The sequence below is a fragment of the Lepisosteus oculatus genome, unplaced genomic scaffold, assembly GCF_040954835.1.
Source record: "Lepisosteus oculatus isolate fLepOcu1 unplaced genomic scaffold, fLepOcu1.hap2 HAP2_SCAFFOLD_63, whole genome shotgun sequence".
In the NCBI taxonomy this organism is placed as follows: Eukaryota; Metazoa; Chordata; class Actinopteri; order Semionotiformes; family Lepisosteidae; genus Lepisosteus; species Lepisosteus oculatus.
Window position 1 is genome coordinate 527,501 of NW_027168182.1, and position 24,032 is coordinate 551,532.

Below are 24,032 nucleotides of genomic sequence, written 5' to 3' on the forward strand. Positions count from 1 at the left end.
TGCCATTCCCCGGCATTGTGGCCATTGTCGGTGCTCACACGCGATAAGATAAGGCGGAGGAGAGCGGGGCATGCCCAGGGGCAGACATTCAAGGAGGGGGCAGTGCGAGGTGAGGTGAGGTGCGACACGCCAGAGCCCCGACGCAGCTAATGCGGAGCACTTGTTGGACTGGCATCGAAAGGACGTGTGCGCACGGAGCGAGCCTTCCCTGCGGCGGAGCGCGGGAACTTTCTCCCCCCCTCCCGCTGCAGGAGTTGTGTGCACTGCAGCGGTGCCGAGAGAAAAGCACAGAAGGCAGCAGGCTCTGGAGAGCAGGTAAGAGACGGAGCCTTGTGGGCAGGCGAGCAGGCCCGTTTTTTGGAAATTGCTGAAAAGGTTTGTTCGGTGTGTGGCAGGCGCACGTCGCGAGCTTGCGTGGCGATCTGCCGGTCTGGAGTTATGCAAATGAGGCCGAATTGCATCCCGGGACATGCTGCGAATGCGCAACGGCGACTGCAGATGTTTAGGAAACAGCGCGCTCGTTTTCTCGTTTTGCCCACACTTTTGAGTGTTAGTGTGGCGTGTGAGTGTGTGAAAGAGTGGGCCCAGCAGGAGGCGGTGGCGTGCGGGGCGAGGAGGTGGCCTAGGCTGCGCGATTTGTGCTGTGGGTGCGGGCCGCTTGCAGGGGCCTGTTTAACTCATACTTACCTGGCAGGGGAGATACGTTGATCAAGAAGGAGGTTCACCCTGGGCGAGGCTCGGCCATTGCACTCCGGCTGTGCTGACCCCTGCGAATTCCCCAAATGTGGGAATCTCGACTGCATAATTTCTGGTAGTGGGGGACTGCGTTCGCGCTCTCCCCTGATGTGCTTGGTCCAAAATCAGATACGGGAGGGTTAGGACACCACGAGCTGCGTGGCTGCGGAAGGATCCCGGTTCGACAGGAGTGGACGCCGCTGCTGGTTCTCGCTGGCTTTTAGTTAGGGGTCCGGAGAAGCATCTCAAGCTAGTTCCACTACTCCTTCCGGACGTTCATTCCCTTTTCAAAGTCAGTCGTTTTGCTGTAGTCTGCGTTCTTTAGGCTGATTATCGAGGTTAGCCTTTATTTGGTCATGGGGGGCCTCGGTACTGTATGCTGAGTCTAAAGACAGTTTCACCCGTTTTCTGATTGCTCGGTTCTGTACCAGTGCAGACATGTCAAACAGTGAATGGCTGTACCTCTATTGTATCCGTGCTCAATGAATGAAATCGGTAACAAATGAATATATGTCTAGTTATACGAAAAACGAGTGGTTTATCGACTCATCTTCATTTGCAGATTTAGAGGCAGCTTCGATATTCGTTTTACAGACGGGTTTTTTTTTTTTGAATATGGGTCACACACATGCCACAGCAACAAAACATCTCTAGAGATGAGGCTATAGATCACCTTTCCATCCTGCAGGTTTTCCTCCCAAAGCCTACGGCACCAACGGCGACCCCTGCTGGCCGGGAGAGCAAAAGCTTACAGCACCTGGTATTCCCAGGCAGTCTCCCATCCAAGTACTAACCAGGCCCAATGCTACTTAGCTTCCAAGATCAGACGAGATCGGGCGTGTTCAGGGTGGTGTGGCCGTAAGCGAAAGCCCCGGCGCCTGACTCGCTACTTGAAGCTGTGTGTGGCGGGGGTTCCGTGCCCCCCGAGCGGGACTGAAGGATCGTTCGTGTGCAACTCTTTGGAAAGGAGCTGCTTTCCAAATCGCATTGCGTGCCTGGATGTTGGCGAATGCGCTCCCTTGTGTTGGCTCGTCCCGCACTGGAGGAGGACAAACAATCTGCACGGAGGAGCACCAGGCAAGTCTTCAGTGCACAGCACTCTGGAAACATTTCGGGGCTGTCGCGTGTTTATTTCAGCACGTAAAGCGCACCGGTCCAACACGTCTGCCGGGCGCGCGGCGCCTCCGCCCTCTTGCTGCCCCTGCAGCTGCTTCACTTTTCCCTTTATTTGCCATCGATTTTTTTGTAGTGCTATACATATACGATTGAGGTATCTTAGAGTTCTCCTTCGAAGACCCAGCACTCTCTTTTCTTTTCCCAGTGTTACTCATATCGGACTTTTTAAACCTAAAAAAAAATCATTTTTTCTTTCAATTATAACTGAAGTTTAAACAACTAGTGTTAAGTCCTTATTTTTCTGTAGTCAAAAAAAGCAAAAATTAACATTCAGGTCATGAAAAACTCAAAAAAACTCCCCAACCACTAAACTTTACCTCCCACCTGAGCGCCATCTTGAACGCCCCTACCACCAGAGAATGCTCACGATTTCGGAAGCTGTCTCCGGGACGTGCTGATTCCACACATCCTGAATAAATCATGATATTGTTAGTTGCTGTAGCTAGACGTTCAAATGAGTTTCATGGCCAGATGGACTGTTTCCTCCAGCGGTATAATATTGCAGTGAGACAGCACGATGCCTGCAAGACTATGTCACGCTAAACGCCACAGATTGTGTTTGTCCGTTCGTGTCAGTCGTCCCGCAGCCACGGGAATGGGACACAAACATGCTGCAATGCTTTCAAGACGTTAGGATTTGTTTGTGCAACATCCAAGAAGAGTACTTGTGGCTTGAATGTGACTGAGCAAGGTGTTTAAAGACAGAGACTGAAAACTGTTAAAGGATGAGTCAAAGTAACGTCTAATCGGATTAGTTTCCTTAGAGCTGGTTCAGAGTTTGCTCAAGAGTTTACCTTTCACAGATGCGCAAAGAAGAATGTTGGGGGTGCACGCTTCAAGGCGCCTTACAGCTGTAGGGAGTGATTTCAGACGATTCGTGGCGTGTGCTCATTCCCATATACCGTACGCCCCGGGGTGCAGTGCTAGGATGACGTACAATACCGCTTGGGCACGTAACGGCGTTATATGCAAGTGCGGGACGTGAGGGTTTTGCGTTTGTTCGTTTTGTTTTGCTCTTCTTTGCTTTGTTTTGCTTTCCATCGCGTTGGTAAGAGCATAAATAAAAAGGCGATTCCTGTGTCGACCACTAATGTAAGAGCTATTTCAAGTGCGCCGTGGTGCTGCTTTTCAAATGCTTAACAGGATGATTTTGCAGGCACGCGTGCTTTCATGCAGTCGTGTGTGCAACCATGTCTGCTTACGTGCAAACGGGCGTGGTTTCATGTATGCAAAAAACTTTCCTGGGCTCTTCTGAAGCACATAAAATTATTTGGAGATATACATTTGTCTTATTTTCCTCTTAGGCTCTAGAATTGATAACTTTTTTTTCATTTTTGGCATTTTTCATCATTTTCCAGAAAGTGGTTGCAAGCCCGATATCATGCGAAGAAACTTCAGGATTCGGGGATCAGTCAATGGATTTTCTTCAAAGTTGGATTTTTGCACTCTGTGGACCAAGAGATGTTGTTCTATAATGTTTTTTTTTTTTTCAAATTTAAAAATATCATTTTTTCATGGAGCTTTGAATGGGATGGATTCACCCTCCTTTAGCTAGGACAGAGCTCCAGGAGCCTGGGTAGGATTCTAGCTTTCTCCCCTTGCAGGCACCTGGCACAGAAGACAATATTTTTTTCCTTAAAATCTTTTTTTTTGTGTTCCTTGTTGTTCCAAACTTAATTTTAATCACTTTTAATTAGAGATTTTATTAAAAATAGTGCAATAAATGACTAATTTCACAAAAATTAATGTAATATAAAACGGATGTTTTCAACTTTATTGTAGTGTTTTAGAAACTACTATGTCTTCAAAAATGGTTATTTTTCACTCCTAGGAATGAAAGCTGTTGTTATATGATGTTTATTTTCAAATTTTGAAAAAATCAAAGGATTCTAGCTTTCTCCCCTTGCAGGCATTGGACACAGAGAACCTCATGGTTTTCCTAAAAATCATTTGTTATGTTCCCTGGTGTTCCAAACTTAGTTTTAATCAATTTTAATTTGTTATTATGTTAAAAACAGGGTAATAAGTTTCTAATTGGACTATAAATAATGTCATATTGTCTGCTATAAAACTGATGTTTTCATCTCCATTGTAGAGATTCTACAATCAACTAATAGAGAATTAAAATAAAAAAGGGCATAAGAAGACATTACCAACAACGACCACAAGATGGAGATGTTGTCTAGACATTACCAATAACGACCACAAGATGGAGATATTGTCCAAAGAGGCAAGAAGGGCAAAGCCGCGATAAGGAGATTGCTGTCAGAATGCACATCCGGATCCCAAACAGAATCTCTAGTAAAATATGATCATTTGTGAAACAGGCAAATGAGTGTCAGCTACAATATGATTGCTACATATCTGCATTTGTTGGTTTTTAAGGAGTAAGAGTGCAGGCGGTTTAAACCTGCGATCCAGTGTGTTGAAGTATTTCACAACACTACCCCTAGCACATCAGGAAATAAATCCTCATAATGATTATTGCCCTGGGCATGTACCAAAAAGTCAGTGAGGATATATGTGTTGAAGCTAGAGACACAGAATAAGTGCAAACACATCCTAAATACAGTGTTCCTGCACCTTGACCTCATCCAGAATGTATCGTTTTTTGAAAGCGATTGCTGTCAGAATGCACAACTGAATCCCAAACAGAATCTCTAGTCAAATATGATCATTTGTGAAACAGGCAAATGAGTCTCTCAGGTGCCCATTGCTCATTTTCAGACACATTTATGCAATACTTTCACCATGCGTTGAGCAATAGGGATTAAAGATACCAGAGGTAAGGTTTAAAAGTGATTCTGAGGTGCAACACATCAGTGAAACAGCTAGGCATCTGAAATGCGGGGTTTGAGAGCCCTTCAGGGAACACCGTACCCTAAAGGTACCAGAAGTCCACTAGTATAAGCATTAAGTCACTGTCAGCCCTGTTGCAATGTGATTGCTACATATCTTCATTTCTTTGGTTTTTAAGGAGTAAGAGTGCAGGGGGTCTAAATCTGCGATCCAGTGTGTTGAAGTATTTCACAACACTACCTGTAGCCCGTCTGGAAATAAATCCTCATTCTGATTATTGACCTGGGCATGTACCAATAAATCACTGAGTATATATATATATCACTGTGTTGAAGCTAGAGACCTGTATGTAATAATATGATGCTAAAATGTTATTTTCACATGTAAGAAAACCGGCTAAGGGACGCCAAATATGTAATGTTGCCATAGCAAAATTAAATGTAGTGGCTCTCTGAAGGCACCAGTTCTGTAGGGTTTGGGCATTTACTGAGACAATTATTAATTGTAGCAGTAAATCACAAAGTTGATTCTTTTGATGGCTTTAGAATCCAACCATGTGACATAACTCAAACAACGCGCACACACAGGTACTAATACACGAGGATACATTTATTAATACATAAAATATGCATGTAAACCTAACAGATCTTATCGAGAGGGTTATCAGAATACAAAAGATATATATTCAGTCAGTTACGAAGTGTTACACATATCAAGAGGACATACGTTCAGTATATCATTCATTAAGACCGTTTCGTTAATGAACTTGGTTATAACTTCTACATTAGATACTCAAACAAGTACATAACTCTTAGGAATTAAATTGATATCAACTGGTTGGGATAACAATTGAATTCTCGAGCTGTAATGCATTGAAGTTGAATACTCATCCAATCTTTGGGGATTCAGATCTTCCTGCGGGCACAAAGAAACAGTTGCAGGCTGTTGCTGTCCAATCCGCGCTCTCTGGCTCCGTGCCAGGCTGTGCTGTGCGGCTTGCGACGCTGCGCTGCTGATGCTCACTGTGGGCTTTAACTAGCAAAGTTTGTGCACAGGAGAAAAGATGACTGTGGGTCCCAGCAAGTCAGGAAGAGGACCGGTTCGTTTCTGATGAAGAGCTAGTTCTGAATAGTGATTCAGCTGTCCACAGTTCCGACCTGTTCACGAGGCCTGCTGCTGGTGCTAACCTCGGGTGGATCCTCTGGTTATTCTCTGGCAACCTCCGCTCTAGACTCTTAGAACAAAGGAAAGTTCTGGCACTCGGACACACTGGCCGTTCCGTGGTTGTCCGGGCTGAGTCTCAGGATGGTCAGGAGGCGCGCTGCGAGAATGTCCTGCCCTTGGGAGCCTTCTGCTCCTGGGCCGCCCTGCCCTGGAATTCTCCTTTGAATTCCCTTTAGAATTGTCCACAGAATCCTCTGAATCCTCCCTTCTGAATCTTACTGAATCTCACAGGCTCTCTGTGTTGCCTGTTTTTACCTGGAGGAACTTCAGCTCATTGATTGGCTGAAAGTTCCATGGGCATCAGAGTCCCACGTGGGTTACTCGGCCCTACCAGTCCCTGATTGATTGATCAAGGTGAGATATGAGTCACTTAGTCCTGACACTTAGTAATGCAGTCCAGATGTCCAACTGGCACTCCCTAGACAGATAGGCGCCAATGGATGACCATTGATCATGATAGCCAGGCTTAGCTAAGTGCATCCCCCTTTGGGAGCTGTCCTAGGACCTTAAATCACCCTGCATGAATAGTCTCTCTGTGGCTGCACCACAGAGATGAGCAGAGAAATGGGGCCTCATTTGGGAAGGCTCAGAACACTTAATTCTGCCTTATTAATAAGCCTCGCCGCTACACACATATATTAATATAATAAATGATTGCTTATGCTTTATAAACAAATCTAATTAAAATAAAAGCTTAAGTTTTGTATTTATCTTGTACCATAGAACATGATTTTCTTTGTATTTCAATCCCACAAAGTGTCCAAATGACGCACTACATGATATAAGGAAGATTATCACATGCATATCGGTATTATCTTTCTTACGAAAATGCATTCCTTTCATTACCTTTTACTTTTTAAAATGAACTCAAATTGTGTATAATGTAATAATTTAAGTAGAATAGATTCTAATAATATAATGATCCAGTGTGTTGCACTACTTCACTGCTTCACTGCTCTATGCCGTCTGGAAATAAATCCTCAGACTGCTTACTGCCCTGGGCATGTACCAATGAATTACAGGAGCACATCTATTTCTCACTGCGTTGAAGCAGGAGACACACAGTCTCTGCAAACACATCCTAAATACAGTGTTCCAGCACCTTTGACCTCATCCAGAACGTATCATTTCTTGAAAGGGATTGCTGTCCGAATGCACATCTGAATCCCAAACAGAATCTCTAGTAAAATACGATCATTTGTGAAACAGGCAAATGACTGTCTCAGGGGCCCATTCCTCATTGTCAGACATATGTATGCAATGCTTTCACCGTGCATTGAGCAATAGGGATTAAAAACACAGCAGGTAAGGTTAGATGTCATGTTCTATGATCATTTCTTTCAGCATTAGGGACTAAATATACTAAACGTATGATACTAAAATGTTATTTTCACATATATTAATGTAATAAATGATTGCTTATGCTTTATAAATAAATCTCATTAAAATAAAAGCTTAAGTTTTGTATTTATCTTGTCCCATAGAACATGATTTTCTTTGTATTTCAAGCCCACAAAGTGTCCTTTGATCTCTATTCTGTGGTAATCCACGATGACCCCGTTCTTCAGGTGATTCATCATGTCCTCCCTCGCCTGTTGAGAGGCCACCTGATCTCTTCTGCCGTGGCGTGCTTCATACACGCCCTCTTGAAGTGAGCAGGAAGCTGATCAAAAGTATTCAGGCACATCTTGCACACCAGGGGAATCCTCGCGGGTTTCCTTTGAAAATAATTAATACCATCTGTGTATAGATACAAGCTAAGACTGATTTCTTAAATTATCCTTAAAATTCTCTCTCATAGTTTGAGCATAATGATTTTATTGCATTTATATAAGAATTGCTCATTGCTCCTAAATAAATAATGGTCTCAGTCACAGACTTTCCAATAGAAGCCATTGTGGAGTTCAGCAACTGCAGGTCCTAGAAGTGGGGAAGGAATTTTAAAAGACAAATTGAATTACAATACAGAAGGAATGGCTGAGGGTTCACTGAAATGTATAAATATACAAATTCCAAAGACTGAGTCCATATAGAAACAACTACTTTTCATTTTCAGTATAAGAAAAAAAAAACTATCTTCCAAAGCATCATAAAATTGTCCCTTCTTCCAGACCCTACTTCTCTCTTGTAGTAGTACAGCAGTCCTTTCAAGGTGAGCAGATCACAGAGTCCGAAATGAGCTTCCTCCATCAAGCAAAGTACCTGAACATGACTCTGTCTTCATAAAAGCGCCCCTGTAATAAAGAAATTCAATCCAAAATCAAGAGGGCAGTTGCCTACTGAAATACAAGAAGTCATCAATTTTAACCTAGCAACACATTAAAGGCTGCATCTATACAAGTGCGATTCTAGAAATGCTCACCAGATTACGTTTTAAGAAGGAACTGCGCCTAAGGTTCCGCCGAGATCTTAACTCGGATGGCAGGATTCAGAGTCCGGAGTGTGGACTGATGGCGAACGGAGGGTCCACATACTGTGGATCCCTCAGTGATCTTCCGCGTATTCAAACCGCCAGCGTGTGACTCCCCTGTCCCTGTGACCTCATTGCTCTGCTCTCTCCTCTGTGCAGCCGAGCCCGACTCACGGTAAAGTGAAAAAAAAGATGCCCTCAACGTGAGATTTACTCTGGAGCGAGGATAGATGTTACCTTTTTATCATTTAACAGGATGTATGTGATGTGGCGACTAGGTTCAATTTTGTATCCTCTTTAAAAGATTAAGGACTGGGGTGAGCGTGATTTACCACCCTTTCAGCTAAGAACCCGACTTGCGCACCGTTTAAGCTGCATAGACTCGGTCGTTTAACTTTTCTCCGTTAGCAGGGTTAAGGTTAAAGAAAAAAAAATAGCTGACTCCTTTTTTTTGCCAGCCGCTAGCGCTGATTAGCAAGGCTTGTATTTCATGTTTTGCAAGTTGCATCCATTTTAAGAAAAACAAGTCGTGTTAAAGACAGGAAATGAATACTTGCATTTAATTAAGTCTAGCCGTAGGCGGGGATCTCCTGTTTACTAGACAGGCGCTTTAACCAACTAAGCCACGGCGCCCCAGGAGTGTTGTCCTTTTGCAGCCACTTGGACACACCACTCAGACACATCTGCATTCGGTGTGTGCTCCGCCTGCTCGCTGAGCAAGTTGCCACCTTTACATACAATAGCAACATCGACACCAAGAGAAAGGATGACAAATGGCTTTTATCTGGAACTTTTCATGTCCAAGGAGCTCAATGTGCTTTCTGTGTACAACAGGGCCACTGAACTCCACACTGGCCACTGAACCACAGCAGTGGCTTGCTGGCTTGACATCTCCCAAGGAAAATGTTGAAATCACATGTAGAACAGGAAAATGACCCTCGAGTACGTGGGGAAAAAAAGAAAAAGATCATCTGGAGCGCACCAACCCATGTCCGGACAGCCCAGTTTCGTCGACAAGGTGGCTGAGTGGTTAAGGTAATGGACTGCTAATCCATTGTGCTCTGCAGGCATGGGTTCGAATCCCATTCTCATCGCTCTCCATGTCTGACACGTGTGCCTGTTCGACATCGGCCCTCCTGTTGTTTGCTCTGGTGCTAGAGCCGTACATTTTCTAGCAGTGGCTGAACATGGTATAGTAGGCCAACGTCGGTATCGAGCAGTGACAGTAACAGTACTTACTGCGCCCCATAAGAAATCGTTTGTCCCTGTTCAAAAGAGATTGTGCGATGTCCTGCGGCGTTCGTAAAGCAAACCTTTGACAGTTTGAAAAGAGGAATTTATTCTGCTTCCTGTGCGTGCAGTAGTTACAAAGTTGAACGTCTTTACACGATCTGCTGCAGTTTTCAGTGGGCGGGCTTTGTCAGATGGCTTGAAAAAACGCACTGTGTTTCGGCTCGGGAAACATCATGAGCAGTGTCTTGCATGTTTTCTGTGTATAGCTGTCTTTTAACGCATACAGAATTCATTCGAAATCATTGATTTCTCCAATTAACAAGGGTCCCTTTTTGAACCTGCGAGAAGCATTCTTTCAATGTAACAGATTTACTCCGGGGAAAGCCAGCATGACATTGAGAGTAGCTCAAGCTTTCAGCACCCGTATCGGACTGCGTGTATTCAGACACCGCTCAGAATCCCCTGTAAGATTCTCCCTCAATTCCGTTTTTCAGTGCTTTAGCTCTTTCAAAAGGCTTCGCTTTGCTAGTCACAATCCAAGGCTCATGACAGCATTTGAAAACATTCGCCACTGCGTTGGCCGGGAATCGAACCCGGGTCAACTGCTTGGAAGGCAGCTATGCTCACCACTATACCACCAACGCACACCCACAGGAAGCCTGCAGGACACCACCAGAGAATGCTTTTTTTAATTTTTTTTTTATTAAACATAGAATTTACAAATACAAATACAACAAGAGGATCAGAGTCATGTACAAGAGAAAAAAAACGCAGCAGAAAAAAGCATTTAACTACCAGAGGTAATTAAGTAATTATGTGATCAAATTGTATATTTTACACGTATCATATTTTCCTTGCTTTAATATTTCTCAATTATTTATAAACTTTAGTTTCAACATGCATGCGTTTCCTGTAAAAAATAAAACTCAGCACACAGTTTTTCTTTTAACAACATTTCGAGTACCTCTGGCATTCATGAAAAAGACATACACAAAAGCAAATAACTAACTCTAAGACTGTCTAAACTATTGAGTGTTTCAAAGAACCAGAACTATAACAGTCCTTAACACTTAACTACACCATTCCAAACTAACACTAAAGAAACACTAGTATATACTGGTATAACAAATATAACCAAACATAATCATTAACTGAGCAGTCACTGGGAGCAAATCTCCTTCCCGTCCACAAAGGCCCTCACTCCCACAAAGTAGGCTCTCCTCCCCTCTCTTCTGGCAGCTTCAACCTGGGGCCACAGCTGGTTCCTGGTACTCCTGTCCGCGGCAGACAGGTCCTCTGCAAACCTTAGTTTGTTCCCATTCAAATACTCATTCCCCCTCGCCGCTCGCCACAGCATGTCCCTCGCCGTCCTCTTGGTGAACTGTATTATAATCGATCTGGGGCGCACTTGCCCAGACATGTTCGCTCTCCCGAGCCTGTGAACAAAGTCAATGGCCGATATTACGTCCTCCTGGTCCGGCAGGGTCCTTTTACAGATACCCTTCACTGTTGCAACAAGGTCCTTATCACGTTCCTCTTTAACTCCAAATAATTTTAAATTCCATCATCGACGGTATCTATCTACATCGTTCACTTTCAATTCAAGTTCTTTAATATGCTTTTCTTGTTTGGTATTTACTTGTTAAAGAACTTTTACTTCACTCTTTAAGTCTTCAACCTCTTTAAACACACAGTCCATGGACTTTTTAAGACTTTCGATTGCGACTGTATTAGATCAAATCATTTCCTTCAGCTCACCCATGCTCTGTGCCATCATGTTGAAGATGTTGGTCTGGAGCTCCTCCAGCGTCAGGTCGCCCCTTCCTCTCTTGGCTGCCAGGGTTTTCACAGGTGTGCTGGGCAGGGACTCCGGCTCTTCCTCTGGCAGCTGAGTCTCACTTGGGCTGCGAACGCTCGCATACGAGCGCACTTCCAGCACTCTTTCCACGTCCCCTCCAGCTGCTTCACTTTTCCCTTTAGTTGCCATCAATTTTCTTGTAGTGCTATACATATACGATTGAGGTTTCTTAGACTTCTCCTTCGAAGACCCAGCACTCTCTTTTCTTTTCCCAGTGTTACTCATATCGAAATTCTTAAACCTAAAAAAAATCATTTTTTTTTCTTTCAATTATAACTGAAGTTTAAACAAGTAGTGTTAAGTCCTTATTTTTCTGTAGTCAAAAAAAGCAAAAATTAACATTCAGGTCATGAAAAACTCAAAAAAATTCCTCAACCACTAAACTTTACCTCCCACCTGAGCGCCATCTTGAACGCCCCTACCACCAGAGAATGCTCACGATTTCGGAAGCTGTCTCCGGGACGTGCTGATTCCACACATCCTGAATAAATCATGATATTGTTAGTTGCTGTAGCTAGACGTTCAAATGAGTTTCATGGCCAGATGGACTGTTTCCTCCAGCGGTATAGTATTGCAGTGAGACAGCACGATGCCTGCAAGACTATGTCACGCTAAACGCCACAGATTGTGTTTGTCCGTTCGTGTCAGTCATCCTGCAGCCACGGGAAGTGGGACACAAACATGCCGCAATGCTTTCAAGACGTTAGGATTTGTTTGTGCAACATCCGGGAAGAGTACTTGTGGCTTGAATGTGAACTGTACGTGCCCGCCCCCTTTCCTCTGTAGTGCATGAGTTCCTCCCGGCATGCCCTTCGTCATTGTTCTGTCATCTTGTATTTAAAGGGTTGTATTTCTGCTGCTGAAAAGAATCAACGGGTTTCTTTGTTCCCAACGGAGCCCTTGTCTGTCATGAAATTCTTCAAAACCTCAAGCTAGAAGAAGACGACAAATATGAAGCGTTACAGCAACGACATGCCATGAGACGATTGATAACGATTTCCATAGGATCCCCGCGGTTGCCTGGCAACCGTCAGCTTTGCGCAGTGGCAGTATCGTAGCCTGTGAGGTTTAGCCGAGGCGGGATTATTGCTAGTTGAAAACTTTTCCCAATACCCCGCTTCCGCCGGTTTGCAATACAATCGGCGAAAGCGATTTTTGACAGTCTCGTCAGAGACTGAGCAAGGTGTTTAAAGACAGATTTGGTCATGGTGACATCATGGTAGAAAGAAGCGAGCTTGTTACGTCTCAACAGAAATGCTCTTTAGCTCTTTCAGCGTTATGCAGAGAACAGCGTCTGTCGAGATCACTTTTGAGTCAGCGCAAAACGCCGTGTGCTGTCAATTTGATTTCATATTGCTCGTAGCGGCGCCCGGCTTTTGTCTGTCAAACGTTAGGTTGCGCTTCTTCATGCTGTATCGTCGGCATGAGTGAAGCTTTTTAAACGTCTGTACTTACTGCGCCCCATAAGAAATCGTTTCCCTGTAGCTCACCCTCATCCGGGTACTGACCTGGCTCACACCTGCTTAGCTTCAGTGGGTTTTCAGTTGCGAGTTGCAAGGGGATGCAAGTGATGGAGCCGCTCGCTGCAAAAGCCACTGCATTGGCCTGGAATCGAAACCGAGCCTTCCGCGTGGCAGGCGAGAATTCTACCACTGAACCACCAATGCTCAGTGCCTGGGCCTTCAAAAAAGATGCTTTTTTGGTGCTCTGTGCAAAAAGCGTCGACATGCTTCCAGCTCCAAAATGCCATTCGCGGACGCTGAAGAATTTATTTCCAAGGCAGCGGGTACAAGCGATTTGGCGTTTTAAAACCACCAGGAACAGTAAAGAGGCGCACTTCTTTGCTTGCGCCGGAACACAACGACAGGAGGCGGACAACGTAGTTGGAAGGATTCGGAGCTGCGCGGGGAGACCCCAATGGATTTCTAGTTCATCGCCTTAACCACTCGGCCACGACTACAGCAAGCCCTGCCGCCGCTGCGTTGTTGCTAAAATCTGACCTGGATCGCGAGGCGCCGACGGAAGCCTATTTCAAAGTCGTTCTCCGTTTCAAAAAAACATTTCCAAAATACAAGCCTTGCAGACAGACACACCTCAGAGGACTTAAGGGTGGCTTCATGTCGGAATGATAAAGTCTCCCCGGACATGAAAATGCCACTTTGTTACACACAAAAAAAGAATCAACAACAGAGAAATGCCCACAAGCATTTCAAAAGCCGCACCATGCCGCACTTGAAATAGCTCTTACGTTAGTGGTAGACTCAGGAATCGCCTTTTTATTTACGCTCTTACCAACGCTATGGAAAGCAAAACAAAGCAAAGCAGAGCAAAACAAAACGAACAAACGAAAACCCTCACGTCCCGCACTTGCATATAACGCCATTACGTGCCCAAGCGGTATTGTACGTCATCCTAGCACTGCACCCCGGGGCGTACGGTATATGGGAACGAGCACATGCCAGGAATCGTCTCGAATCACTCCCTACAGCTGTAAGGCGCCTTGAAGCGTGCACCCCCAACATTCTTCTTTGCACATCTGGGAAAAGTAAACTCTTGAGCAAACTCTAAACCAGCTCTAAGGAAACTAATCCGATTAGACGTTACTTTGACTCATCTTTTTACGCACAGTGCTGGATTGCTCAAACTCCAGCTAGGGTTAGGGTTAGCATTCCCACGCTACTTAGACACTTTGTTTACGCTCAGTGCTGGATTTTGGGAAAATAACTGGAGCCTCACATATGCAAACAACACACTTGTCTGTCGGCAGTATGTGGCAGCGTTGCATGACAACCCCTCTCACCACGGAAAGGAACCTAACAGCTTTGGTAAGAGAGGAGAATTACCTGAAGAACTGCTTTCCATGGAAGCAGGACCAAGCGATGTAGCATTTTTATAGTACCAGGAAAGGAGAAGCGGCACTTCGCCTTTGCCGCACAGGCACAAGGCGACGTGCGGCAGACGCCGTAGTCGGCAGGATTCGAACCTGAGCGGGGAGTCCCCAATGGATTTCGAGTCCATCGCCTTAATTACTCGGCCACGACTACAGCGAGCTCGCCGCCGCCGCATTCCTCCTATAATCTAACACGGAGTGCGAGGTGGCTGCGGAAACTTTTTTAAAGTCGCTCTCCGTTAAAAAAAAAATACCTTTCACAAGATACATGCCGGCAGACAGACACGCCTCAGAGGGTTTATGGCTGGCTTCACGTTCAAATGATAAAGTCTCCCCGTCCGGATGTCAAAATGCAACTTTGGCAGACAGAAAAAACATCAACAAACCACAAATGTGGACAAGGATTTTACAAGCTGCACCACACTGCACTTTCAAAAGCATTTACATTCCTGTTAGACGCAGGAATTGCCTTTGATTTGCGCGCTTACGAACGCCATGGAAAACGAAACAAAACTAAAGCCCTCAGCTCCTGCACTTGATTATAATGCCATTACGTGTCGAAGCAGTAATTTACGTCATCCTACCACTGCAACACGGGGAATAGAGGGAAATGAGCACACGCTACGAATCGTCTCAATCACTCCCTAGAGTCCTAAGGCGCATTGAAGGGTGCACCCCCATCATTAATCGTTGTGCCTCTGTGAAAGGAAAGCTCTTGAGCAGTCTTTGAAACAGCTCGGATGAAACACTTGATTGTTTCCATGTGCATCTGGAGCCCATTTCTTATTTTCACTTCACGCCCATTAAAGCATTTCTAAAACAGGAGATTCGCGCTTGGGAATGCGCCCTGCCTTACAAATAAAACAGGTCTACGGGTCTGAAACCCGCTCCACGGAAAACAGTTCTGTTGCGCTTTTGATCAAAGGGAGATTCGCTGTTCTTACTTTTTGATGACATAACACCCAAAGGGGCTTCTTTGGAGCTGGATTTCAACCAGCATCCTAAAGTTTCTTGGCGGTATCCTTTACAGTCCTCTGTTCGGTCGACAAGGGACAGAAGGGGGCAGCTTTCCTCACACATACAGTGCAATGTACTGTAGTGTTCCCGTTCATTGAATTCGCAGTTCTGCATCAGACCTCTAACTCATTTCCTTAGCTTGGATTTAAGCCACGAAGCAGGCTTCTACTGTATAAACGTCTAGAGGAATGACAAACTGTGATTCTGAGAGACTGTCAAAAATCGCTTTCTCCGTTTGCGTTGCAAATAAGTGAAAACGCGGTCTCAACCCAGAGCCAACGTTAGCCTACTATACCATGTTCAGCCACCGCTAGAAAATGTACGGCTCTAGTACCGGAGCGACGAGGATGGGATTCGAACCCACGCATGCAGAGCACAATGGATTAGCAGTCCATCGCCTTAACCACTCAGCCACCTCGTCGAGGAAACTGGGCTGTCCGGACATGGGTTGGCACGCTCCGGACATGGGTTGGCACGCTCCAGATGATCTTTTTCTTTTTTTTCCCTCGTACTCGAGGGTCATTTTCCTGTTCCACATGCGATTTCAACATTTTTCTTGGGAGATGTCAAGCCAGCAAGCCACTGCTGTGGTTCAGTGGCCAGTGTGGAGTTCAGTGGCCCTGTTTATTATGCCTAATAAACAGGAGATCCTGGGTGATCCTAGATGATTGCAAGCCTTACAGCCTCCGCCATGCTTCCCAGGTGGGATGAGGTTTTGGAGTTGGTATGCAGTGTTTTGTTATCTCCAAACATAATGCTGTGCACATTTACCAACAAGTTCAGCTTTTGTCACGTCTGTCCACAGAACATTGTTCCAGGAGTTGCTCTGCAACATTCACGTGGTCTTTAGCAAACTTGAAAGGGGCAGTGGGGGCAGACACTTCCCGCCCCCCAAAGAAAAGAGCGCCAATCAGACAGGCGGAGACCAAGGACTCGCAGAGCAGACAACCACAATCGCCATAACAAGAGCGATTGTGAGCGGTTTTGTTTTCTCTCTTTGACCAGCCCAGCTGTGCCCCACCCGAAAGCAGGGAAGCAGAAAAATTGCATGGAACTCATTCATGCTCCTCTCCACGGAAATCTTTAGTAAAAGGCAAAAGATTTGTATGAAATGAATAGAAATCAGAGTGCGTGGCTGCACAGCTGCAGGAGCCCAGGCCGCCTTCAAGGCCTCTGCCCTGCCGGTCGTGGTTGGCAATGCACCTGGCCTTACAAACGAGCCAGTGGGGTCCGTTCAGCTCCGGGCTCATCGCCTGCGGCTCTCGGCTTGCGGGCGTGCCCAATCCGTGCGATAACTCGGAAAACACCCGGCCACACTGTGCCGGAAACGACGCACTCTGGGAAGCCGCTTTGCAAAGCGAGGTCCCAAGATCCCCTGCGGCCGGACACTTCCCGCCCCCCAAAGAAGAGAGCGGCAATCAGATGGGCAGAGACCGAGGACTCGCAGAGCAGACAACCACAATCGCCATAACAAGAGCGATTGTGAGCGGTTTTGTTTTCTCTCTTTGACCAGCCCAGCTGCAACCACCCGAAGGCAGGGAAGCACAAAAATTGCACGGAACTCATTCATGCTCCTCTCTACGGAAATCTTTAGCAAAAGGCGAAAGATTTGTACGAAATGAAGAGAAACCAGAGCGCGTGGCTGCACAGCTGCAGGAGCCCAGGCCGCTTTCAAGGCCTCTGCCCTGCCGGTCGTGGTTGGCAATGCACCTGGCCTTACAAACGAGCCAGTGGGGCACGTTCAGCTCCGGGCTCATCGCTTGCGGCTCTTGGCTTGCGGGCGTGCCCAATCCGTGCAATAACTCGGAAAACACCCGGCCATACTATGCCGGAAACGATGCACTCTGCTACAATATGATTGCTACATATCTGCATTTGTTGGTTTTTAAGGAGTAAGAGTGCAGGGAGTTTAAACCTGCGATCCAGTGTGTTGAAGTATTTCACAACACTACCCCTAGCACATCTGGAAATAAATCCTCATAATGATTATTGCCCTGGGCATGTACCATAAAATCAGTGAGCATATATATATATATTACTGTGTTGAAGCTAGAGACACAGAATAACTGCAAACACATCCTAAATACAGTGTTCCTGCACCTTTGACCTCATCTAGAATGTATCCGTTTTTGAAAGGGATTGCTGTCAGAATGCACAACTGAATCCCAAACAGAATCTCTAGTCAAATATGATCATTTGTGAAACAGGCAAATGAGTCTCTCAGGTGCCCATTGCTCATTTTCCGACACATTTATGCAATACTTTCACCATGCATTGAGCAATAGGGATTAAAGACACCACAGGTAAGGTTTTCGCGTTGAGCAATAGGGATTAAAGATACCAGAGGTAAGGTTTAAAAGTGATTCTGAGGTGTAACACATCAGCTAGGCATCTGAAATGCGGGGTTTGAGAGCCCTTCAGGGAACACCGTACCCTAAAGGTACCAGAAGTCCACTAGTATAAGCATTAAGTCACTGTCACCCCTGTTACAATGTGATTGCTACATATCTTCATTTCTTTGGTTTTAAAGGAGTAAGAGTGCAGGGGGTCTAATTCTGCGATCCAGTGTGTTGAAGTATTTCACAACACTACCTGTAGCCCGTCTGGAAATCAATCCTCATTCTGATTGTTGCCCTGGGCATGTACCAATAAATCACTGAGCATATATATATATAGCACTGTGTTGAAGCTAGAGACCTGTATGTATAATATGATGCTAAAATGTTATTTTCAGATATATTAATGTAATAAATGATTGCTAATTAAAATAAAAGCTTACGTTTTGTATTTATCTTGTACCATAGAACATGATTTTCTTTGTATTTCAATCCCACAAAGTGTCCAAATGACGCACTACATGATATAAGGAAGATTATCACATGCATATCGGTATTATCTTTCTTACGAAAATGCATTCCTTTCATTACCTTTTACTTTTTAAAATGAACTCAAATTGTGTATAATGTAATAATTTAAGTAAAATAGATGCTAATAATATAATGATCCAGTGTGTTGCACTACTTCACTGCTTCACTGCTCTATGCCGTCTGGAAATAAATCCTCAGACTGCTTACTGCTCTGGGCTTGTACCAATAAATTACAGGAGCACATCTATATATCACTGCGTTGAAGCAGGGGACACACAATCACTGCAAACACATCCTAAATACAGTGTTCCAGCACCATTGACCTCATCCAGAACGTATCATTTCTTGAAAGGGATTGCTGTCCGAATGCACATCTGAATCCCAAACAGAATCTCTAGTAAAATAAGATCATTTGTGAAACAGGTAAATGACGGTCTCTGGGGCCCATTCCTCATTCTCAAGACACATGTATGCAGTACGTACACCATGCATTGAGCAATAGGGATTAAAGACACCACAGGTAAGGTTAGAAGTCATTCTGACTATATTCTAAAATATTGGACTCATATTCTTATGATGGCAGTCACTTATGATAGTGACAGAGACGCTGTGTTGTAAAAGGGCGCTGTCTTTTGGATGAGATGTAAAACAGATGTCATTGCGAGCTGAAAAACACGTTTTGAAAAGTGTGCTTTTCCTGCCCCAGAAGTTAAATGGGGGTGACCAAAGATGCCCAAACGTGTTTATTTCTGCTGAAAAACCCGTTTTGACAACTTCTGCACAGTGGGGTTAAGGGCTGACTCAGTGGGCTCTTCTGAGCCAGACAGTTACATTGGGATTCAACAGTCTGAAAAAACGTGTTTATTTCGAGCTGAAAAACACCTTTTGAAAAGTGTGCTGTTCCTGCCCCAGAAGTTACATGGGGGTGTCCAAAGTTGCCCAAACATGTTTATTTCTGCTGAAAAACACGTTTTGACAACTTCTGCACACTGGGGTTAAGGGCTGACTCAGTGGGCTCTTATGAGCCAGGCAGTTACATTGGGATTCCAAGGTTTGAAAAAACACGTTTATTTCAAGCTGAAAAACAAGTTTTGAAAAGTGTGCTTTTCCTGCCCAAGAAGTTAAATAGGGGTGACCAAAGTTGCCCAAACATGTTTATTTCTCTGTCACTATGCTGGGGAATTGGGACCCGCAAAGACCTCAGGGTGAACGCCCCCCCGCCGGCACCATTAACACTGCTTCCAGCTGGAAGCTTTGTTTTTCCCTGTAGCTCACCCTCATCCGGGTACTGACCTGGCTCACACCTGCTTAGCTTCAGTGGGTTTTCAGTTGCGAGTTGCAAGGGGATGCAAGTGATGGAGCCGCTCGCTGCAAAAGCTACTGCATTGGCCAGGAACCGAACCCAAGCCTCCCGTGTGGCAGGCGAGAATTCTACCACTGAACCACCAATGCTCGGTTCCTGGGCCTTCAAAAAAGACGCTTTTTTGGTGCTCTGTGCAAAACGCGTCGACATCTGCAAAATGCCATTCGCAGACGCTGAAGAACTTAATTCCAAGGCAGCAGGTACAAGCGATTTGGCCTTTTAAAACCACCAGGAACAGCGAAGAGGCGCGCTTCTTTGCTTGCACCGGAACACAACAACAACGAACCTGCGGGGAGAGACCCCAATGGATTTCTAGTCCATCGCCTTAACCAACCGGCCATGACTACAGAAAGCCCCGCCGCCGCTGCGTTCTTGCTACAATCTTACCTGGATCGCGAGGCGCCGGCAAAAGCCTATTTCAAAGTCGTTCTCCGTTTCAAAAAAACATTTCCAAAATACAAGCCTTGCAGGCAGACAAGCCTCAGAGGACTTAAGGGTGGCTTCATGTCGGAATGATAAAGTCTCCCCGTCCGGACATGAAAATGCCACTTTGTTACACACAAAAAAATAATCAACAACAGAGAAATGCCCACAAGCATTTGAAAAGCCGCACCACGTCGCACTTGAAATAACTCTTACGTTAGTGATAGACGCAGGAATCGCCTTTTTATTTACGCTCTTACCAACGCGATGGAAAGCAAAACAAAGCAAAGCAGAGCAAAACAAAACGAACAAACGAAAACCCTCACGTCCCGCACTTGCATATAATGCCGTTACGTGCCCAAGCAGTATTGTACGTCATCGTAGCACTGCACCCCGGGGCGTATGGTATATGGGAACGAGCACACGCCAGGAATCGTCTCGAATCACTCCCTACAGCTGTAAGGCGCCTTGAAGCATGCACCCCCAACATTCTTTTTTGCGCATCTGTGAAAGGTAAACTCTTGAGCAAACTCTGAACCAGCTCAAAGGAAACTAATCTGATTAGACGTTACTTTGACTCATCCTTTAAGGGACCCTTGTTAATTGGAGAAATCAATGATTTCAAATGAATTCTGTATGCGTTAAAAGACAGCTATACACAGAAAACATGCAGGACACTGCTCATGATGTTTCCCAAGCCGAAACACAGTGCGTTTTCCCAAGCCATCTGACAAAGCCCACCCACTGAAAACTGTAGCAGATCGTGTAAAGACGTTCAACTTTGTAACTACTGCACGTTCAGGGAGCAGAATAAATTCCTCTTTTCAAACTGTCAAAGGTTTGCTTTGCGAATGGTGCAGGACATCGCACAATCTCTTTTGAACGGGGACAAATGATTTCTTATGGGGCGCAGTAAGTACAGACGTTTAAAAAGCTCCACTCATGCCAACGATGCAGCATGAAGAAGCGCAACCTAAAGTTTGCATTCCTAGCACTGTTGCAACCTAGCACTGTTGCATTCCCTGCATCAGTAGCTAAGAGAATATCATTTACGACTCATGTTAATGCAGTTTCAGAAACCAAACTGAAATTTCTCAAGTATATTATTTGAATCCAGATACGATTGACATTGGGCAACAACTATTCTCTCAAGACTTTTAGATTGAAATGGGACCTTTGAGACAGGCCTGTAGTTGTTAAGAACTTGTGGATCCAAATTTGACTTCTTAAGGAGCGGTCTAACAACCGCTACCTTAAATTGATCAGGTACAACGCCTGACGCAAGCGATGCATTCATCATACTAATTATAGGTCCTGCCAGTCCTTCAAGGGAATCTTTGACTAGCTGAGTGGGGATGGGATCTAGCGAACAGGTGGTTGACTTTGTCTTACGTCTTTGTTTCTGAGTCCACCATAAGAAGAAATCTGAACAGGAGTGGTGATCATGCGAGGTCACCACGGAGGAAACCACTGCTCTCCCCCCCAAAAAAAACCACCACTGCCCCTCTCACGTTTGCTAAAGACCACATGGATGTTCCACAGCAACTCCTGGAACAATGTTCTGTGGACAGACGTGACAAAGGTTGAACTTGTTGGTAAATGTGCACAGCGTTATGTTTGGAGATAACAAAACACTGCATACCAACTCCAAAACCTCATCCCACCTGGGAAGCATGGCGGAGGCTGTACGGCTTGCAATCATCGAGAATCACCCAGGCTCACCCAGCATCTCCTGTTTACTAGGCAGGCGCTTTAACCAACTAAGCCACGGTGCCCCAGGAGTGCTGTCCTTTTGCAGCCACTTGGACACACCACTCAGACACATCTGCATTCGGTGTGTGCTTCGCCTGCTCGCTGAGCAAGTTGCCACCTTTACATACAATAGCAACATCGACACCAAGAGAAAGGATGACAAATGGCTTTTATCTGGAACTTTTCATGTCCAAGGAGCTCAATGTGCTTTCTGTGTACAACAGGGCCACTGAACTCCACACTGGCCACTGAACCACAGCAGTGGCTTGCTGGCTTGAGATCTCCCAAGAAAATGTTGAAATCGCATGTGGAACAGGAAAATGACCCTCGAGTACGAGGGAAAAAAATGAAAAAGATCATCTGGAGCGTGCCAGCTCATGTCCGGACAGCCCAGTTTCCTTGACGAGGCGATGGCAATGGACTGTTAATCTATTGTGCTCTGCACGCATGAGTTCGAATCCCATCCTAGTCGCTCTCCATGTCTGACACGTGTGCCCGTTCGACATTGGCCCTCCTGTCGTGTGCTCCGGTACTAGAGCCGAACATTTTCTAGCGGTGGCTGAACATGGTATCGAGCGTAGGCTAACGTCGGTATCGAGCAGTAACAGTATTTACGTGCCGCTGCTGCCAAGTGGCTCTGGGTTGAGATTGCGTTTTCACTTACTTGCAACGCAAACGGAGAAATCGATTTTTGACAGTCTTTCGAGAGACTGCGCTAGGTGTTTAGGCATAGACTTTGTCAGTTCCCCCTGGGATGATGGCCTCTTAAATAGTTTGTGATTCCTCTAGACCTTTATACAGTAGAAGCCTGCTTCGTGGCTTAAATCCAAGCTAAGGAAACGAGTTAGCGGTCTGTTACGACCCCAAGTGTCTAGGGGTAAAGGGGTGTATCATTTAGGATAATTCTTTTGGAAGCAGGGGGATTCTGGTGAGGGACTAGGAAGCGTGATAAGGGTAAGGAACTAGAGTGGTGCCAAAGAAAAGAAAATAAACAAAATGGAGCTGGCTAGGACAGTGAGGGAAAGCTAATCTGACTACAAAAGAAACCCCGAAACACACGGTCTTCGGCGTCTTCAACACCCTAGCTAACCTGCACTGACTACCCAAAACCATACAAGACAAATGGCACTCACCCGTACTAAACTAGCGTACTAATACAAAGTCAACTAAGTGTGTAAAGTGTACCCAACAACCTAAACTAACCTTATATACAAAAGTTCACACAAAAACACAAGTGAACCAGGAATACAAATAAGGGAAAACAAGAGTAATAAACAGGAGCAGGGTACAAAAGAACACAAAAGTTGAACATGTAACACTGGGGCAAGGGAATGACAAAACAAGGAAGAACACACAAACAAATGAAAGTATAAAGAAACTAATGTAAACCAACAAAACAACAAAGCCGAAGCTGTACGAAAATACACAAACACAAAGCAAAACAAACCAACAAACGAAGCCGAAGCAATAACAAGAAGCAAAGCGAAGCAAAGCGAAAACCAAAACCGAACGGGACCGAAGTCAAACGAAAGGCCTCTTCTTTCTGAAAGCCTCCATGTTATATAGTGAATAAGATGTGTTCTGATTGGCTGAGGGCTGTTTGATGATGACATCATATTGAAACAGTGGTGTGATGGTTGGCCAATGGGGAAGGGAGAACAATCAAGGGTCAACAGTGTGGACATAACACAAAAAACACACACAGAACACACACTGGGACGTAACACCCCCACCCATAAAAACAAACATCTAATGTTTGGACAATGAAGACAAAACCAATCAAACAATATGCTATACTCTACCCCCAGCCAGGTCATTTCCAAGAATAAGAGTTACCCCTTTAACAGGTAGCGAAGGACGTACCCCAACTCTAACAAATCCAGTAACTAAACCACATTGTAGATGTACACAGTAGTGTAGTGTAAAGGCACTTTCATAAAACCCATTTCGATGCCTTGAACTAATACACTCGAACCACAGATAGATTTATCAGATAAAGGCAGTGCATCCACAACAATAAATGACTGGGCTGCTCCAGTATCTCTTAATATTTGAATTGTTTTCTGGTCTTCTGGTTTACCTGTTAGCGAAACGAATCCTTCCATAATAAATGGTTCATAACTAGGGTCAGGGAGACTGTTTTCACTAGACAAAGGAATAGCAGAACGGGAAACACAAACCCAGCACTCTTAGGTTGTTGCTGTTGCTGCTGCTTACGTTTTAGGGCCAAACAATCTGCAATTATATGACCTCTCTTGTGACAATAAAAACATTCACGCTTCTCT

At 45.1% G+C, this 24,032-nt stretch overlaps 8 non-coding genes across 8 annotated transcripts; 2 read left to right on the plus strand and 6 right to left on the minus strand.

Annotated features, from left to right (window-relative positions):
• The first annotated feature begins 679 nt into the window (after positions 1 to 679).
• LOC138232317 (U1 spliceosomal RNA) lies at positions 680 to 843 on the plus strand. Its single transcript, XR_011187052.1, has one exon. It is a non-coding gene; the product is annotated as a U1 spliceosomal RNA (small nuclear RNA).
• A 637-nt stretch (positions 844 to 1,480) lies between these two features.
• Positions 1,481 to 1,599, minus strand: LOC138232472 (5S ribosomal RNA). Its single transcript, XR_011187200.1, has one exon. It is a non-coding gene; the product is annotated as a 5S ribosomal RNA (ribosomal RNA).
• Positions 1,600 to 10,149: 8,550 nt separating this feature from the next.
• On the minus strand, positions 10,150 to 10,221 carry trnag-ucc (transfer RNA glycine (anticodon UCC)). The gene has a single exon. It is a non-coding gene; the product is annotated as a tRNA-Gly (tRNA).
• A 2,246-nt stretch (positions 10,222 to 12,467) lies between these two features.
• On the plus strand, positions 12,468 to 12,609 carry LOC138232405 (U4 spliceosomal RNA). The gene has a single exon (XR_011187136.1). It is a non-coding gene; the product is annotated as a U4 spliceosomal RNA (small nuclear RNA).
• A 1,788-nt stretch (positions 12,610 to 14,397) lies between these two features.
• On the minus strand, positions 14,398 to 14,479 carry trnas-cga (transfer RNA serine (anticodon CGA)). The gene has a single exon. It is a non-coding gene; the product is annotated as a tRNA-Ser (tRNA).
• Positions 14,480 to 15,681: 1,202 nt separating this feature from the next.
• trnas-gcu (transfer RNA serine (anticodon GCU)) lies at positions 15,682 to 15,763 on the minus strand. Its single transcript has one exon. It is a non-coding gene; the product is annotated as a tRNA-Ser (tRNA).
• Positions 15,764 to 16,359: 596 nt separating this feature from the next.
• LOC138232452 (U5 spliceosomal RNA) lies at positions 16,360 to 16,473 on the minus strand. The gene has a single exon (XR_011187181.1). It is a non-coding gene; the product is annotated as a U5 spliceosomal RNA (small nuclear RNA).
• Positions 16,474 to 16,866: 393 nt separating this feature from the next.
• LOC138232460 (U5 spliceosomal RNA) lies at positions 16,867 to 16,980 on the minus strand. Its single transcript, XR_011187189.1, has one exon. It is a non-coding gene; the product is annotated as a U5 spliceosomal RNA (small nuclear RNA).
• Between the last annotated feature and the right edge of the window lie 7,052 nt (positions 16,981 to 24,032).